We start from the raw sequence: 19,901 nt of genomic DNA on the forward strand, positions 1-19,901 counted from the left end.
AGGCTCTTGGCAATAGGCAGAACAGGAAGAGAGATTTGGCAGGAAGTTCATAAACTGATCAAGGGAGCTTTACCTTAATATTTGATGCGGAGGGAGAAAAGATTCAGATAAAACTGATAACTCAATATGAAGGGAAGCTCGGGAGTTAAGCAGAAAGAACAATAGTGGTGAAGATCTCCAGAAAACAAGAGGAGAAAGGTTTGGTAGCAAAACATATGACCTCAGATATGAGCTAAGCATAGATAATAAAAGTGAAGATGAGCATTCCTTTTTGTTGTTGTTAATCCTCACCCGAGGAGATTTTTCAGTTGATTTTTATTTTTAAATTTTAGAGAGAATGGAAGGGAGGGGAAGAGACACAGAGTGAGATACATCAATGTGAGAGAGACACATCGATTGGTTGCCTCCCACACACGCCCCGACCAGGGACAGGGACCCAGCCTGCAACGAGGTAGTGCCCTTGACCAGAATCGAACCCGGACCATTTAGTCCGTGGCCAATGCTCTATCTACTGAGCCAAACCAGCTAGGGCGAAGGTGATCATTCTTATAAAAAGGAAGTCATGCTTTTATAAAAAAGAATTAGACTTTTTGGAAAGTGATTCAAAGCTAGAACATATTCTGTGTCATTGTTGGGGCAGGTATTACCCAAGAGAGCATCCAGTGTCCAAAAGAAGTACAACTAATTCAAAGGTTAAAAATTTGCAATATATAGGGTGGGGCAAAATGAGGTTTATAGTTGCGAGTACATGAAACACAGAGTTTATTCTTGTATTATTATTATTTATTAATTATTGCATTATAAATTTTCCATACAAACAACTGTAAACCTACTTTTGCCCACCCTGCATAATAGAATTATCTGCACCTTTAGAGACATATGTGAAGCAGAGAATAGACACTTTGGGGTGAGGATTAATTGAATGCTAAAACTATAGAAGCATTTAAGAACATGGCGGACATTTTGCAAATACAGATTAGAAAACTAACACAATAAGATACTTAATAGCAATAGAGATTTGAACACCAGGGAGTCTAATACTTCAAAAAAAAATAATAATCTGGTCAATTCTTTCCTTTTTGAAGAAAGCAAAAGAAGTATCTTGAGGAAATGATGCTCTGTATTTGATCCTAATGTACAAGGGTGATAAAAATAATGATAGTGAAAAAATGATAGTGTACATTTATTGAGAACTTTATAAAAGTTAACATGTACTGAGTGCTCACCATGTCTCAAACATCACTTCCTTTAGTCCTCTGAGAATCCTATGCAAAGGAGGAAACTGACAGTTAAAGAGGCTAACTAGTGCAAAGTTACTTAGCTAGCAATAAAACCCTGGTCTACCTGACTCCCATGCCCATATTTTTAGCCAGGCCTCTTAAGATTGATGAAAGGTAACGATGCCATTTTAAAGACCATATGGTTAAGAAAGAGAGTTCTAGGAAGAATCCGTCACACGTGTTAAACTTTAGGAAAGTGGATGTCATAAAATAAATAGAAAAGAGAGATTGAGTCTATGGCCAAGGACTCCAAAAGGCAGGACATCTCAAGGGACTTGAAAGATTATTTTTTAAATCACATTTTTATTAATATAGTCATAAGTCATCCAACCTGCTGTGCATGTGTGCATAGCCATGCCAAAAATAATACATGGAAACTAACAATTTGGCTGTTCAGGACACTCAGATTTTAAAAAGATGAGCACAAAAGATGGAACAAAAGGCCCCAAAAGACCAGTGTAAGAAAAAGCTGAGACTTGCAAAAAGCCTAAAGACAACAGAAATTTTTGTTTTAGTTGTGTTCAGAGTAGGAAGAACGAGAAAAAAACGAAAGCTAACTGCTTGAGGCAGATGGTGTAAAACTGTAAACAGGACGAAAGAGCTGGATGCCAACACGGTATCATTTAGAACAAGTCTCATCAAACTCTCATTTGCTTTTTTGATGGTATTACCCAACAGGTCATATAAGGTAATTGCTCTGAGCAAAACATTTTACCGAAGCTCTCGTAATACTCTCATGGGCAAGATAGGAAAACCAAGGTAGCTTCCTAACTCCCTAAGCAACTAAGCCCATAATGTAGTCTTCAGTGGACTACATTAACCTGAAGGCCAGGCGTGCCCCTGTGTTCTGTCCTCTTCAACACCTGAGTATGAAATTTGGCCTGAGAACTCAAATGATCACATCCACAGATGACCCGAAGCTGGGAAGGATGGATGCCTGGTATGTATGTTAAATGACAGACTCAAGTGGCAGAAATCTGACAGGCTGAGGCTAGCAAGATGGGGTTTGATGTAAATCTATGTAAATAATCCTGCTGTCAGAAATCACTGAAACTAGTACAGGATGTGAGATGTTTGACTTTACAGTATTCACTTGAAAAGGACCCGGGAATATTGACTCACACACAACAAGAAATGGACAAAGATGGGGCCTACCAAAGGACTACAATCTTTGACTATATTCATGGAAATACGATGTCCAAATAAAAAATGGAAGTATTTTACTGTATCCGTAGTATACATTCCATATTTGGAGAAATGTGTTTTTAATCCAAAGAACAAATTATAAAAGGATCTTAAACAAATAAAAGGAATTATTGATAGCAAAGGTTAACCATGGTATATTGGGTTCAGAAAACACACTGGTGGAAGAGATGAAAATTACTAGCTTTGTTAAAACAAGAAGCCTGAAGGAATTCTGATACCAAAAGGCTCAGCTCCTTGGAGAGTCCATCTTCTTACTCTCTTCACGTTCCCCTGTGTATTGTCTTTGTAGTATTCACTGCTATCTGAAATTCCCTTGCTTCTTTACTGTCAATTTCCCCTTCATAGACTATAAGATTCACAAGAGAAGGGGCCTGGTCTGATCATTGTTTTATCTGCAGCACCTAGAACAGAGCCTGACACAACAATAGATGCCAAGAGAAAGGAGCGGATTGTCTGAACACAACATTCAGAGGACCTCCCTCATGTCAGGGGGATGGGTCCCAACTCGTCTCTGGGGCCTACCTTTCAGCAGGGGATATGGGGCAGGGCAGATGCTTAGAAGAGCCCATGGGGATGAAACATCTCACTATATGCAGAGGGACCTGTAGCTTGAGCCAAAAGTTTCTACTGGCCACTGCTGAGGCTTCAGGCAGGTCTGGACACATGGAAAGAAATGGTGGGTCAGGCTGAGAAGAAGTCAAATTTGCATGGACATTAAAGAGCCTGCTGGGCAAAAAAAAATTCCACAACCTCAAGCTGCGCCCCTTGATGGACTTCTGACCTACCTGGGCATGCCTACTGATTCAGTGGGGCAGTCAGTCAAAAATTTACTTGCGGGTGAGGATATGGAGAAACTGGATCACTCCTACATGCTGGTAGCAATGTATAATGATACAGCCACTCTAGGAAAGTTTGGTAAATTCTTATCACAGTAAACATGCAACTACCACACAACCCAGCAATGGCACCTCTGGACATTTGTCCCAGTGAAATGAAACTTATATTCACACACAAAAAAACCAACAACCCTGTAAATTAGCAGTTTGTTCATAATAGTCAAAATTTGGAAACAATCTAAATGTCCTTCAACAGGCAAATGGTTAAACTGTGGCACATCCATACTGTGAAATACTACTCAGTGATGAAAAAGAATGAACTCGTGATAAAACAACTTCAGTGAATCTCCAGGTAATTAGGGAATTTGGGGTTGCCAGGAATCAGGGATGGGGGTGGTAGGGGATACATGAAAACTGACACAGTTTTTAAATTAACCTCTGTATGACCCTACAATCGCCCTGCTGTGGGTGCCTCTGACACAATGCAATTCCACAAGGAGGGAGCCACTGTCCCCCACTCTGCCACAGACCACCAAATAGCCTTGAAACAGGCACCGACAGAAACTGCTGGGCCTGGTGGAGTCACAGGGGAGAGAGCGGCTCCGAGAGACAAGAGCAGTGTTGGTGGGTCCTGGGGATTGGCCCACAGTTTTATGACCTTCATAGGGCCCAGCAGAACTGGGCATTCACCAGCTGCGAAACTTCCTCGAGTGGCCTTGTTCTTGAACACAGGTGAGAAACCTCTTAATGACCCCAGAACTAGTCAAGGGGGAATTGTCAGGAATCTGAACTCTTGCATACACAAGTGAAAACCAGAATCAGGTAACTTGGACTACAAATTTTTGCTTAAATTGGTGTAACCTTATGTCACATGGGTCCTGATTTTTCACTAGGGAGTTGCTTTTGGGATCAGAGAACCTCAACCCCAAGCTTCGGGTTTATTACCCTAAACTGGTATCACCGTGTCTGCTCTGCTTACTTTACAAGGCTGCTACTTTGAGAATTACATGAAATGATGTCTATGAGACAGCTTTTTAAATTGTCAAATACTATACCCATGCAATTTTTGGTATCAGTATTTTAAGAGTGCTTCATCATCGCCATTGTAACTTCCTTCCTATCATCTCATCTTCTAGAGCACTGGTCCTCAACCTTCTGGCCCTTTAAATACAGTTCCTCATGTTGTGACCCAACCATCAAATTATTTTCGTTGCTACTTCATAACTGTAATGTTGCTACTGTTCTGAATCGTAATGTAAATATCTGATATGCAGGATGGTCTTGGGCGACCCCTGTGAAAGGGTCGTTCCACTGCCAAAGGGGTCGCGACCCACAGGTTGAGAACCGCTGTTCTAGAAGCTGCCTAAGTTCTAAGCCTGACTTTATGTGCCCCCTTTCTGTGGTATTTCAGGTCCGGTGTGACCCAGGACTGTTTGAGGCACACATCTACGGTAGTCTTTGTCTCTCGGACATCGCCTAAGAGTTGTCCTGGGAACAGAATCTGCTACAGTTCCCTGCATGCCTGCCCAGAGCTCTGCTGAGGGTGTGATCATGGACGCTGGGCTAACTGTGGAGGGAGAGGAGCCAATCACCCAACGGCTAGGAATTAGAAAAATTGCTCCATCATTAAGCTCCTCTTTGTCCAATTTATAACATTTTACAGGTCCCAACGCGTGGAAATTAAGGGGTGGGAATGAATCCTGGAAATGAGGGAGCTGAGAGCCAGGAAGTCGGGGTCCCTGGGTCTGGCACCCACTCCTCAACAGAACCCTGCTTCCACCGCTCCCTGGGCTGATGCTGCGGGTGGTTTGTGCTTCCTGCTCCCGCGTCCAGCTGGGGGAACGGAGCCAGCTCCTCCTCCAGGCTTGCGGTAGGCAGGGCAAGAGCAAACAGAGATGCCCTGCCCTTTGTTCCAGCAGCTCTGGGAAAGATTCCGTTCCAAGGAAAGTTGGAAAATGAACTGATTCAGAGTCACAGACTGACTCAGCCACTTACTGGCTGTGGGGACTCTGGCTTCAAGCTACTTCTTTGAAACAGGAATATCTGCTCTGCCTATCTTGATCAGTTGGGAGCTTTTTGGAGTTTTCAAAAATAAAAAAAGTCTGTTGTAAACTGTGAAGAGGACCAATGCAAATAACATTTCTTTTCTGTAGCCCAGGGTCCCCTGGTCCCCGGTGAGGGAAGACAAGCTATACTAGTAACTAGTTAATGAGAGCAACTTCCCATTTAGAGACAGGAATTCTCCTGAGTCCTTCAGCTGAACAAAGGTCTTGTTTCAGCATCAAGAGAGCATTCAGAAACACACTGGGAGTCCTAGCCTTTTGTATTTGCACATAAACTTTTAAATTGTAGCGGAGGAAAATTATTTTAATCCATGAAAAGACAGATCACTTCATGGACATTAAAGGAAGCACCAAGTAAAGGCAAACCCCAGTTTTTCAGATGCTGGGAAGAGGGAGAGCCAGGTATGTATGTGAACGATGGCAACCAGAAGCAGGGGTGGAAAAGCTGAGAATGGGATGGAAAGGATCCAGCTCTCTGCTGCAGGCTGGGGCTGCTCCACTCACTCACTTCACTCATTCATTCATTTGTTCATTCAGTCATTCACTGAGCATCAGCTCTGTGCTAGTGGATCAGAGCAGGATAAGGCAAGGTCTCTAATCATGAGGCATTCTCAGCAAGAAGGTCTTGCTGTTGAGAAGTCTGGTGGGACACAGGGAGAGAGCTGCCTGAGGATGAGTGCAGGCACTTGCCCCGGGCTGGCTGGAACCTTGGCTCACGGAGCTTCCCAGCCGCCAGCAGGAACGAGTCCCATAAAGGAATCTGAATGTCTCAGGGCTTGCAATGACTCAACTGGACACAAACACAGAAGTTGCCTTTGCAAACATGCAGATTTGGGGTTCCTAAATAAATGATTATTTGAAAAACAGGCCACTGCAGATTTGAGGCGGGTCCCTGAATATATTAAGGAATCTAGAGGTCATGACTGTTGACCAAGGTAGAAAGCAGACACCACCTTGGACTTCCAAGCCCTAGGTATAATTAGCCATCTCCTTTTCTGGGCTTCCACAGGCCTGGGCCCATAGCTCTTTTCAGCATGTCTTAGACTCATGGGAGCCATGCTCACTGTGCTGTGAGCTCCTCCAGAGAAAGAACAGCAGGGGATAGCAGGTAGGCCCCTGGCCATTGGGCAGAAAGACCTAGGTTCACACCCTGATTAGGCCCCTTCATGACTATCATTTTGCTGGGAGGATGGAATTAGATTACATCTGCAAAAATCTGAACTGGTGTAACCAATATGTGATGACTATTATTTTAATGTTTCCATATATTAGCAAATAATAATAGTTGTATCCATCAGGGTTTGGTACAAGAAATAGAAATTGCTTTATTTGTATTAAGAAGGAAGGGATTTGAATAAAGTGCTTGCCAAGTTCGTCGAAGGGCTGAAAGAACAGATTCTAGACCAGGGCTACAGAAACAGCTCCTAAAGCAATACAGAAATGACTGACCAGGGCAGTTCCGATGCCCGGAGCCCCTCTGGTGCTGTGCTAGAATGGAGAAGCCGGGGCCACCTCTGCTACAACCCCTGTTTCTCAGTGCCTGAGAAGCTGGAGAATGGACGCTAGAGCAGCACTGCGGAAAAACCTCACACTTCCACAGCTTTGCTTACCAGCTAAAATGACGAAAAAGGGAGCAGATTCTGCCTTCCACTTCTCATGCTGAGCTCATCTACTTGGTGGAAGACAGTTTACATCTTGAACTCTGAGTGCAAAGATGTATGGGAAATATGGTGCCCCACTTTCCAACCTCCCCCCCGAAGGAGGCTGCAATGCAGCTTGAGTGAGCCCATGCGCACACGGCTCCCATGTACTGACCATCCCATGCCAGGGACTCTGCAGTGGACTTCATGCCAACCTCGCCCACAGCAGTCCAGGGGGGCAAGTGCTCATTTTACAGATGAGGCACCAGAGCATCTGAAGTTGCCGTGTCCTGGGTCACAGAGTAGGAGCAGAGATGGGAGGTGACCAGGTTTTACCTTATTCTAGAGCCCATCCTCTTTTTTAAAAATATATTTTATTGATTTTTTACAGAGAGGAAGGGAGAGGGATAGAGAGCTAGAAACATTGATGAGAGAGAAACATCGATCGGCTGCCTCCTGCACAACCCCCACTGGGGATGTGCCTGCAACCAAGGTACATGCCCTTGACTGGAATCGAACCTGGGACCCTTGAGTCCGCAGGCTGACGCTCTACCCACTGAGACAAACTGGTCAGGGCTAGAGCCCATCCTCTTAACCACTATTATACTAGTAGTCACTGAATCTTGCATGCCTAACCCAGCACCTGGCCACGCCTACTCAGTGAGTGTGAGAGGAATTCATTCATCATGGGTTTAAACAGAAAATTAAACGGAGAATCCTGTGGCCTAAAATGTCTTCCTTTTCTGGGTCTGATCCAAGTCAGGAAGGCAGGAGGCTGATGATGAGGAACATGGAGGAGGTGTGGCCACGTGGGTGGGTGAGGCAGAGCTGTGTGTGCAAGTCCAGCAGGGAACTGGGGCCAGAATACAGGGGGAAAGGCCATTCGGAGGATTTGGGTGGTGTCGCCTCCCCCCTCTTCTGGAAGAGGATTAGAGGATGTGGATGGGCCTAATGAGTATGACTGACTGATTCACCCAAGAGATGTTTTCTACGTCCTCTTTCTTTTTTAATAGAAAATGAAAATATGATCTCAGAGAAAAAAAGCACACACAAGCACACTGGTGCCTGTGATAATGGCTTCCTGAGTGCCCTGCCTCTGCTGATAACCACAGACGCTCGTCTCTGCAGGAGCTGCTGGCATGCCACACACGCAGGCCCACAGTGACTGTGCAGGCGTTTAAACGCCTGCCATGAGGAGTACACACAAAAACACATACACAGTGCACAACACCATATATGTACTCATGCTCATGCACATACACTACTTCTCAAAAAGTGCCTCAGTGTGGTATAACCATGTCATACAGGTTTAAAACAATGGTGGACTATGAATGTAGGAGGTATGTATACAAAACAGTAAAAGAAGTGGGGAAAAGCAGCAAAATTGATATGTACACAAGATGAAAATCTCTGTAGAAAAGCATGCATGGTATTTACAGGGACAGGAAGCAACACAAATAATTGATGTCTGATGATCTCAAAAACTGTCCTCTGTGAATGTATTTAGTTGAACAGAATACGTTTCAAGTGACTGCTCTTTAGCCCCCACTCACTCTGCAGCCACTGATGTACTTCCACAGGCACATCAGCTAGGCCTCCAGCTCACCCCTTTCCATTCCCAATATACCTGTTGTTAGGGATCAGCCCCAGGTAGCCCCTGCAGTATCAGTTTGGTGACAGAGCTTGCCACCCTTTCCCCCTTGTCCTTCCGAGATCCCTTCTTGCCCAAGTCAGAAAAGCCCACGTTCTTGCCTCAGAGTACGCACAGGGAAGTTGAGGGATTTGATGCTGACCTTAGAGACCAGCTTCCCAGGACAGTTACAAGCTTACATGGGTTTTTTACAGTTACAACAGTTTGCCTCTTTGTACCCAGGGGGCGCTCAGGCCCAGGAATTGAAAATGTCAGTGTTTCCCTTTGGTATTTCTAAGACTCAGTAGGGAAGAGCTGGAAATTGAAGTTAAGGGAGCTGCAGGTGAGAATGATAACTGAGGGCTTTTGAACAGAAGGAGAGGGTGGGCTAGTTGTGAGCATGCCTCCAAGACCCACTGTCTTATTGAAGTTCAAAGCTGAAAGGGATCATGCATTAAACCGTCAGATATAATCCCTTCATTTCCCAGATGCAGAATCCAAAGCCAGGAGAGTGGAATGGTATGTTCAAAGTTAAAACTGATTAGAAGCAACTCTGCAATAACAAATGTAGAGCTCATCTGTGACGGAGCAATGTCTCCACTCTCTACCGTCCTGTTCCACAGTGTTGTCTCACTGACTCAATGACTTTAAGATATATTCTGGATATGAGATATTATTAGAGAAGCTGATTAATTAAATATACTTTAAGATTTTTCCTTTTATCAAATGAATATTAAAGAATATTATATAAAATGCACAAATCAGTTGTTTATATAAGTATGCCTTGCTTTAAAAGAGTTCAAAATACAAAAACCCAACTTCAAAAATAAACTCTGATTGTCTCATTATAAAATGAAACAGTCTGGTTTTTGTTTGTTTGTTTTTAAATAGGAAGTTTCCACTACATTTTTCAACACTAAAGTTTTTAGGAGAAAAAAAGGTGTAAACTCAAGAAAAATGATGGTGAATTTAGGTGTAGTTTTGGCATCCTGATCACTCACGAGTGTGGGTTTTTACTACGTTTATAAAACAGGAAGAAACTGGGAAGATGTATGGGTTAGCAGTTGGGAACAGAAGTCTAGTTCTACATTTGCCACTAATCCCCCAGCCCTACATGAGTCTCCTAAGTCCCTCAGTAAGAGGGACCAGATAACTATAGGTTATTCTAAGGTTGCAAAGCATTGTGGGAGCACAGTATTCATGAGAGTCAGACCAACAGGCTGGTTCATCTCTGCCTTCACCTCTCTGAGCAAGTCATTTACATTCTCTGAGCTGCAGTTCCTCTTGAGGAAATAAAACGTGTGCGATCCACCACCCAGGGCTATTTGAATGCTAAATGAGATAATGCACACCAAGTGCCTAGCCAGTGATGGCGAACCTTTTGAGCTCGGCGTGTCAGCATTTTGAAAAACCCTAACTTAACTCTGGTGCCGTGTCACATATAGAAATGTTTTGATATTTGCAACCATAGTAAAACAAAGACTTATATTTGTGATATTTATTTTATATATTTAAATGCCATTTAACAAAGAAAAATCAACCAAAAAAATGAGTTCGCGGTTCGCCATCACTGGCCTAGACACTGCCTGCCCACCAGAGGCTTCAGCCCCACCTCCAACTCTGCCACTCTGTCATTTGTCACTCTTCCACTCTGTCATTTGTCATTCTTTATAATTTTATAAATAATCCACGGCATGCATCTGGCTTAGGGTAACATCTTGGACCATGAAGGACTTGAGCAAAAAAGGTCTTTTGCTATCAACGTGGAACGGACGGAAGCCAGGCTGGATGGAGAGGGCTCTGCACCCACACCCCTGCCACGGTTGGCAGCTGTTTGGGAGATTTTGGTCCCACTGTGATTTGTCCTTATTTTGTTCTGCCTTCCCTTCATGAGTTTTGCCCATTTGCCCTTTACGGATGGTTTCATTGTTGTTGTTTTTGAGATTTTCCTTTTCACCTGCCTCTCTTCACTCATGCTGTTATTTCCTGTTTAGATAATTTCCCCCAAGCCTCCTCCTCTTCATCTGGCTAATCCTTCAGGGCTCAACTTTCCACATGGAAATTTTCTGACCTATCACCACCCCTGCTATTTGATTTCATAGCACCCTGTGCTTCTCCTTCCTAACTCTTACCATAATTACAGTTACATAATTTATTTGTCTCCTATTAGTCCATCTCCCTTGCCAGGTTTCAAGCTCTGAGAGAGCGGCACCCTTTTTTATTTTGTTCACTCATCTACTCCTAACACCATAGTGCTTAGCACATAATGGGGTTCCGTGAATGGGTGTTGAATGAATGGATAAATGAATAAAAACACACATGAATGAATAAATGAATCCCCAAGCCAGCTGTCACCTAGGAACTGACTAGCTCATTAACAGAAGTTCTTTCCCTTTTCTCATTTCATATTGTTTCATCTTTACTCCCTTTGCAGGTTATCTCCACAGCTCCCACACTCTTCAAAAAGGAATTGATTTACTAATACCACAAACATTTCAACCAGAAAGGCTTGATAGATTGTGATTCCAAAGAAATTTAATTTTGCCCAAACTGTGGCTTAAGCACACCAATGGCCTCCATGTCCTGAGGTAGGGCATTTAAATCTACGTGGGGGATAGCCATGTGATTATCAAGAGAAGCAGAAGGGCTCAAGGATCTTATGGAAGACAGAGCCCATTTTAGATTCCACTTTGACAATTTTTCCAGCCCCACAATTCACTATTAAAGAATCCTGGTTCACCTTCCCCTTGCCTCTGGGATTTCTTACCCTCATCGAGCCCCCAGTGAATCAAATGAGCAGGTAGAAGCTCCTTTAAAAACATATGTGTTTAGTCAAATCAATGTCTTCTCCTGCTGACAAAGGCCTATAGAGCTCAAAGAACGTTTGAGCCCTGGAAAGGGACGTTGAGGAGGAGACAGAGTGAGGGCAGACAGTGGGTTCCCCGGAGCTGTGACTCACTCCACTATCCTTGTTTTTCTCTGTATGTTCCTCCCCTTCAATGAATAGCAACACCCAGGCAGCTCTGCCCAGTGACAGGTAGTTTTCTTCTCCCAGTCCAGTCTGACCGAGGACTGGGTTGAACGACCACAGGCAGCTATGCAGGAAGCACTTGCCACAATAATTTCTGGAGCCCTGCTGTGTTTGGGTCAGCCCTTCAGGCTTCCTGACAATACAGCTTTGTCCTCATTTCCTCCCGATACCGGCTACAGCCCCATGCGATTGTGCTGCACGGCAGTCAGTGCCCCTTCCCCGACTCCCATGGGTGTCTTGTCATTATCAAGGAAACAATAGGCCAAGCTGAGATGTGGAGGGTATATATTCAAGGACGCTGTGTTTAATTTCCCTGCTTCCACGAATAGTCCTTAAGATGAATAGCCTCAGGATTCCTATAACTTGTTTATTTTTTTTTCCTTTGAAGAACATATCAGGGCCCCCACTTCAGCCTACCTAGTGCCCAAGGCAGGGATTCAGGCCTGACTGGGTGTGTGTGACAGAAAGGGATTGAGGTGGCAGGAGTGGAAGTGGGGACCTCAGGCAGCAGCAGATTCCTGCCTTGGCCTCAGGGAAAGAGAAGCTGCATGCTGAAGCTGCAACAGTTTTCAAAGTTGGGGGAGATGTGAAAAGGAGAAATCTGATGCCAGGACAACATGGGGCAACTGAAAGTGGGAAGGAGGAACATTCGTCTGTTTCTGTGTCCGAGCTGTGGCGTTTTGGGCTTCTTGAGACTGTAACAGCGCATCGCTCCACAGAGCTTTGGGGACATGCGGGGGGAGGGCAGCACTACCATGGAGGGCACTGGCAGCTGTGGTCCTCAGAGGCTTCTCAGGCAGTGAGCATCCATCAGAGCACGTCAGAGGAGGAAACGCATGCCATGTGGGAGCACGAGACCCCTGGGCATCCCCAGAAATCAACTAGAGGGAGAGATCTCACAGAGAAACAGGAGGAGGAGCCAGTGGAACAGCAATTACTATAGCAGTAGCCATGGTCTGAAAATAGTAAATGAAAAAAGGCAGAAATACTAGTAAACAGTTTGTAAGTTTTACATTGCATGCCATTCTGAGTAGCGTGATCCCACTCCGTGCTGCCCGGAATATGAATCATCCCTTTGTCCAGTATATTCATGTTGTATATTCTCCCTGCCCATTAGTCACTTAGCCATCTTGGTTATTAGATCAACTGTTGTGGTATCACAGTGCGTATGTGCAAGTAACCTTTATTTCACTTAATTATGGTCCCTAAGTACAAGAATAGTGATGCTGGCAATTTGGATTGCCAAAGACAAGCACTAAGGTATTTCTTTTAAGTGAAAGGAATAGGAAAAATCATGGTATGCATAGAGTTAGGTAGTATCCATTGGGGGTCTTAGAATGTATTGCCCACAGATAAGGAGGGACTACTACAGTGTTGATAGGACCCTATTTGGGCCCACAGTTGGGTGTAGCATGGGAAAATACAGATTACCATAGAACTGTAAGTGTCAGTATTGGGAAGGACCTTACAGATTATCTAGTTAAAAACCACTCCTGAAACAGGTGATGAGAACAAGGCCCAGGGAGGTTAAGCTACTTGCCCTTGTTTCACAGCCAGTTAACAAGGCCAGGGCAGGATAAAGTTCTCCCAAGTCCCAGCTCATGTTGCTCGATGGACTCCTGACATTTTTTAAAAAATACATTTTATTGATTTTTTTTACAGAGAGGAAGGGAAAGGGATAGAGAGTTAGAAACATCGATGAGAGAGAAACATCGATCAGCTGCCTCACCCCCTAATGGGGATATTCCCGCAACCAAGGTACATGCCCTTGATCGGAATCGAACCTGGGACCCTTGAGTCCACAGGCCGATGCTCTATCCACTGAGCCAAACCGGTCAGGGCCTGACATTTTTTAAATGTGTGTAGGGCACTAAAGGCTTCTGCTACCTACAGGAAGGAAGGGTCTTCTTGGTGCCTGTTACTCTGAGAAAAGTCCAGGATGCCTTAAATCAGACAGAGCTTGTGGTGGGGGATTCTGTGTCAGAGTACACCTCTGGGAAGGCCCTGTCAGAGGAAGCTCTGCCAGCATTTACTGCAAAAAAGGAGTTACCTCACCTGAGGCAGAGTAAGGGCAGAAAAGAAAATGTGCAGCCTGATAGGAACAGAACATTAGCAGGACCTCAGGGCGCTCAGTCTGTTCACCTGACTATCCCCATGCCTTTAGGAACAGATGTTTTCCCTATTTAATACTAGGTCTACCCACAGAGTCCACATCCACCCAGCGGGCAAAAAAGATACAAGTTTATTGCATCAGTGAGTTTTCCTCTCTGCTGCTGTTTCATCTCATTTACTCTTGATTGGTCCTGGGCAAATCTGAAGCAATGTGTCATTGTTGTTTTATATTTCTTCATGAAATCTGGTCCCCCAAATCAGTCTGCCCAACATGAAACAGCCCCGACTCCTTTATCCTGGCTCTTAGGAAGGTGAAGTCAAGGTGGTTTCTTGGCATGGAATGTTCCAGAAGCTCAGGAGAGGACCCAACTTTCCACAGGGCATAGCATTAATTTTTAGTTATTCACATTCATTACAGCATTAATAAAGGCTGCTAAATTTAGTCTACCCTGGAGCACTCAGGAGGTATCTTTTGACTTAGCAAAGGTGCATATTACCTTGCTGGGTGATTTAAAGCACGTTTTTAAAAATGCACACACACCTTTAACTTAAAAATACATGTACATTGCCCTGACCGGTTTGGCTCAGCGGATAGAGCGTCGGCCTGCGGACTGAAGGGTCCCGGGTTCGATTCCAGTCAAGGGCATGTACCTGGGTTGCGAGCACATCCCCAGCATGAGGCAGCTGATCGATGTTTCTCTCTCATTGATGTTTCTAACTCTCTATCCCTCTCTCTTCCTCTCTGTAAAAAATCAATAAAAAATATATTAAAAAATACACGTACATTAAAAAATACACACACAATACAAGTATAGCTCTCTCCTATGGAAGATCACTGTATGGACAGAGACATTTTTATATAGGATAAACAAATGGCCATCTTAACCCATTTTAGGATCATGAGGACACTCCTCACTTCACAGCATTCTTGTGAAGGGGCCCAAATACCCCTAGATACCTTGTACATTCTCTTTTTTACTCTCTCACTCTCTGACCCCAACCATGCACACTTGATCCCCTCACTTCCTTTCTCAGTTTACCTTCACAAGTGCCCATAACAGAATGAGAACTTGTCTTTGACTTATTTCAGGTGAGTCCCCAGTCTTGGCTTCACATGAACTCTCTGCAAAGCCAAGGCAGTCTGCCACCAGAGGCCACACTGACCACACGGGAGATAGACTCTACAGAGCCATCGTTTAGTTCGGCTGTGAGCCAGGGGGGCTCAGGGAGAGGACAAGCCTTCACCAGGTTTCTGGTCGAACTCCACCCTCCACCCAGTGCAGCCCATGACACTGGGATCTGCTCACACACAGAGCTTTCTCTTGAGCCTTTCTAGTTACACTCCTGTACTTCTGCTTGATCTTCCCATCAGAAGTGTCAATATGAAGAACGTCTACTTTTGTCCCCCAAAACTCTCATGAGAAACTGGGCTGTGACTGAAGTACCAGACACTAGTGGCTAGAACACACAGGGTGGATGAAGCCAGCAAGATGAAACACAATAGCATTTGGGTAGGTCTCCAGAGTTTAAAAGCAAACAACAAAGTTCAAGTGCTGTGATGAGGACAGATGGGGCAAATAATGGTCCCACTCTTACAGATAATGGTCCCACAGTGAGTTGTAAGAGTTCTTACAAACTCTCCCCTGTCCTTCTAAAGAGAGGTATTGTCATTGATAGAGTTCCACAAGGCTGAGATGACTCAATGGACATGCCTCCTGGCCATGGCTTGGGAAAGGGTCAGATTTATTACCTTTAACTTCCTGCCCTGATCCTGAAGAACTGAGATTTTTTTTTCCTATACACAGTTGTTTTGGTCAAAGATGTATCAACCAGTATCAATAGGCAGATGGAATGGCTCTCTGGAGGAAAAAAAAATCCCCAAATGTTAGAGGAAGAAGTTTTCAACTGCCAGAATAAGGGCTATAATAGATATGGAAGAAGCACTGAGACAAGGATACTAATACTTTTCTCCTCTAAAAAACAAACAAAACAAACAACAACAACAACACTTGGAAAGATTAATAAACCTCTCGCATTTGTTTAACTTTTATTCTTTTTTTTCAATTTGTCCTCACTTCTAATTCCTCCATAAAGTCTTTTTATCTTCCAACCAAAATGAAATTGTAGCTGTGTGCTCTGAGAACCTGGGATACTTATGTGTACTTTTACAATGTTTTACTATGTCTGCCTTCCCCACCAAAGTGGAAACTTCTACGTAACTGTCTCAGGAGAGTTTAGCCATTAGAAAGTGAGCAGTCCGTGTGGTGTAAGGACAAGAGATTTATGACGCTTTCCTGGGGATCATTAGACAGATCTTCCTCGCTGTCATGCCCCTTCTTTTCTATACTCCACCCTTTGACTAATGTTGACGCACATTATGTGGGACAGGCCAGTGTTGACATCTATGGTCCATAGAGTGGAACCCACTGAGATTGTGAGGGAGGAGGGACCTGGTTGAACAAGAGACATGCATGACAAAGCTTCTAGCAAACTATCTAGAGAGAAGCATGCAAGGGAAATGGTTATTCAAGGTTAACAAACTGGTCTGTATCACCATCATCTCTGTAACTACCACTATCATCATCAGCACCCACCCATGTGTAGGGCCTCATGGTTTACAAAGTATTTTCATTATTTGCTCTCTCATTCCATGCTAGCAACAGCCCTCTGAGGACAGTTCTGCTTTTGGGATCGTGAGTACTGAAATCACTGGCTTTTTCCTGGGCTTTGAAATGGGTATTTTCATAGTATAAGATTTGACACTGGTCATATAAAGTACTACTACCCCTGTACAGGGTGGGGCAAAAGTAGGTTTACCGTTGTGAGTACATGAAACACATATTTATTCTTATAATGTTACTTATTAATTATTGTATTATTTTCTATGCAAACAACTGTAAACCTACTTTTGCCCCACCTGTCTATAATCTGGGAGACTGAGGTTACCTATTTGCACTTCTCTTTGTTGTTTGCTATTGAGATAGTGATACTAACCAAATAATAAATAAATAGACATTAATCATGAAGATTTTAATATGAAAAGTAGTTTCCTAAATTACCCTCATAGGCCCCAGTATACTGCAGGCCTCTGGATAGCAATGTCAGTTCAGACCCTGTGCCCAACAGTCCTCAAAATATCTGGATATCTTCCTTTGCCCTGTATATAGAGATCCAAATAAATAGCCATAGTTCCTTTTGGAAAAGAACTAGAAAAATAGCCTGTTCACCTGTCATGGTGTTGCAGGGTCCCCCTGGCTGTTGCTTGGAGACCCAGCCACCTCATCAGACAGCGTCCCAGGGTGAATATTGGCCCACATCTAGAATCTGTGCAAGGGATGGTGATTGTATTTGATGACCACCCTCCTCTCAAATACACTTCATCTCCCATCATCCATCTTCACTTTCTTCCTGCTGATTCAAGTTGAGTAATACCATGATCAGCATCTCATCTACTTTCTCCTGGGAACCCGATGTTCTATTAAGTGTTCCCATAACTCTACAAATCAGGCCTCCTTAGGTCTCACCCTGACCTCACCAGTCTTTTCAATAATTATAACCTCTTGACTGGCAGTTAAGGGCTGCCTCCTGGCCTTCATTACTTCAGGGTCCTACCCCTATTGCTATAAGCAAGCCAAGGTCTGTAGCAATTTCTGCTACTGTCCTTTGGGCACTCCTGTGAAACATAAGCATCCAGTGGATCATCTGGCCATACCTAGCATATTCACTGCCACATGACCATTCCCACAGCCTTTGATCCCTTCATCCACTGTCTACTACTGTAATTCTGGCATTCCGGCTTCTCTCTATGTGGACCATCACCTTTTTTATTGTCCTAGGAGCCATCCTACTAGCAAGTTCACACTCTCTCCTGGGACCCATGTCAGGGTATTACCAGGGTGTTAAGTCTTATATCTCAGGAGACTTCCTTCAATTCCCTAAACCCTTCTGCATCCATGTATCTGTTTTAGGTCCCTTGATTAAACACCCTCAGAACTTAATTATACAGTGGTCCATTTCAAAGTACCCCTGCCACAAGGTCGAGGGCCTTATCGGTATGTCCAGTGAGTAAGTCAGATGATAATCTTCAACTGACCACAATGTTGGGACCACCGTTCCAGGCTGTCATCTTCTGATAATGCCCAGCTCTGCTCATCACGTTTTCAGCCTGGAGAAGGTTCCCCTTCAGACGCAAGTGGCAGAGGGAGTTTTTGGAATCCTGGGCTCATGATGGGTAATGGTTGGTCCAGGGCCCATCTCTGGTCTCTGGCCATATTTTGACCTGCTTCTCATCCTTCCTCCAATTGGGTTTACCTGCCATTTATGCTTTTTTAAAAAAGTCAGCCACTGGATCCATCAGGTGCTTTTTGTAAGGTAGGGGCTGTGCCTGGCCCAATGGTTTTGGTATATGTGAGAAGAGCCAACCATCTCAGAATTTCCAGCTCTCCAGGTGTGCACCAGAGGATCAGGCGGGGCCAGTCTTTCTGTATTGAAGCCCAACCATTTCTAAGAACGGAGCTTGCTGTACCAGGAAACAACACTTGCCAAAGAAAGGCTCTTCCCTCCCTCCCTTCCTCCCTCCCTTTCTCTCTCTCTCTCTCTCTCTCTCTCTCTCTCTCTCTCTCTCTCTCTCATTCTTGCTCTCAATAAGTGATGAAACTTTCACAAGTTTGCTGGCTTGGGACAATCTTCTTCATCCAAGTTTACATTTGTGAGTGACCAGTTAGCTAAATTGTCCAGAAATGCAAAGAGCAGTCACAGGCTCCATCCTGAGTCTTCTACAGAAGTCAGCTCTGATCTATGACCCAGACTGCCCTGTGTTCCCCTTAGAAGCAGCTACTTTGTTGCCTCACAAAAGCAGGCCACCATCCCTTCCCCCAGGACTCCACAGCAACGTCTTGCCAGGAGCCAGCACATGACAGCGCTTGCAGAGAAAGCCCCGCTCGAGGCCTTCCAGTGCCGGTGCTAACTGCTGGGCTCTCTGGACGTTAGAATGATAAGTATCTCACCCTATAGCTCCGTGGTCACAGGCTGGAGTCTAACGTGTGCCCTGTGGTCATTTTGCTGGTTATGGGTGAACTTCAGACAGTTGAGAACTGGGACCCTGTTCCAGTTACCTCTGCAGGAACTTGAATGCTTCCCTATACCTCATGAATCTGCAGAATAAGGCTGACAAGTGTTCAAGAACAGACCACCTCATGAGATTTCCTGTACTTCCTGCTGCTGCATGTCCCCAAGAAAGCCTTTCCCATGACTGGTCAGCACTTCTGTTGCCAGTTGTGGCAGAAGCAGATGTGAGGAGGAGTGTGAAAAGGCAAAATAATGAAGAAGAAATGCACTCTCCACTTTTTAGTGGGGGAGGAGGGTATAGAAGACAGACATGAGGACTTAAAAAATGTACACATGGGCTCCTGTAAAGTTTGCAATGAGGGCTCACAGTGGATTGGAAGTGGCCCAAGCCATTGTGGAATTAGCCACAGGCAGCTCCCTCAATCAGACATTTATGTTTTTTTCTTTTTAAAATATATTTTCGTTGATTGCAGAGAGGAAGGGAGAAGGAGAGAGGGAGATAGAAACATCAATAATGAGAGAGAATCATTGATCGGCTACCTCCCGCACACCCCACACTGGGAATCGAGCCCGCAACCTAGGCATGTGCCCCAACCGGGAACTGAACTGTGATCTCCTGGTTCATAGGTCGATGCTCAACCACTGAGTCACGCCGGCTGGGCTCTATCAGACATTTAAATAGCAGTGTTGCACCAGTCAAGAACTAATATCCAAATCTTTTCCTGCTCTGAAACACAAGCATTCAGTGGATCATCTGGCCATACCTAGCATATTGACTGCCACATGGCCATTCCCATAGCCTTTTGATCCCTTCATCCACTGTCTACCACTGGCACATGACCATTCCCATAGCCTTTTGATCCCTTCATCCACTGTCTACCACTGGCATAATTGATTTCAGTACTCACAATCTTATTATGTGAGAGTTACATAATTCTGGCATTCCGGCTTCTCTCTATGTGGACCATCACTTTTTTAATTGTTCTAGGAGCCATCCTACTGGCAAATTCACACTCTCTCCTGGGATCCATGCAAG

General features: G+C 44.5%; 2 long non-coding RNA genes across 2 annotated transcripts in view; one reads left to right on the plus strand and one right to left on the minus strand.

Moving 5' to 3' along the window:
• LOC106697213 overlaps window positions 1–19,901 on the minus strand; it is a 130,307-nt gene that overhangs the window by 42,846 nt on the left and 67,560 nt on the right. The gene's annotated exons all lie outside the window — the stretch shown is intronic.
• LOC111826096 lies at window positions 1,606–5,127 on the plus strand. The gene is made up of 3 exons (XR_002829346.1): window positions 1,606–2,220; window positions 3,579–4,054; window positions 4,734–5,127. It is a non-coding gene; the product is annotated as an uncharacterized LOC111826096 (long non-coding RNA).

This window comes from Myotis lucifugus, unplaced genomic scaffold (assembly GCF_000147115.1).
Source record: "Myotis lucifugus unplaced genomic scaffold, Myoluc2.0 scaffold_54, whole genome shotgun sequence".
In the NCBI taxonomy this organism is placed as follows: Eukaryota; Metazoa; Chordata; class Mammalia; order Chiroptera; family Vespertilionidae; genus Myotis; species Myotis lucifugus.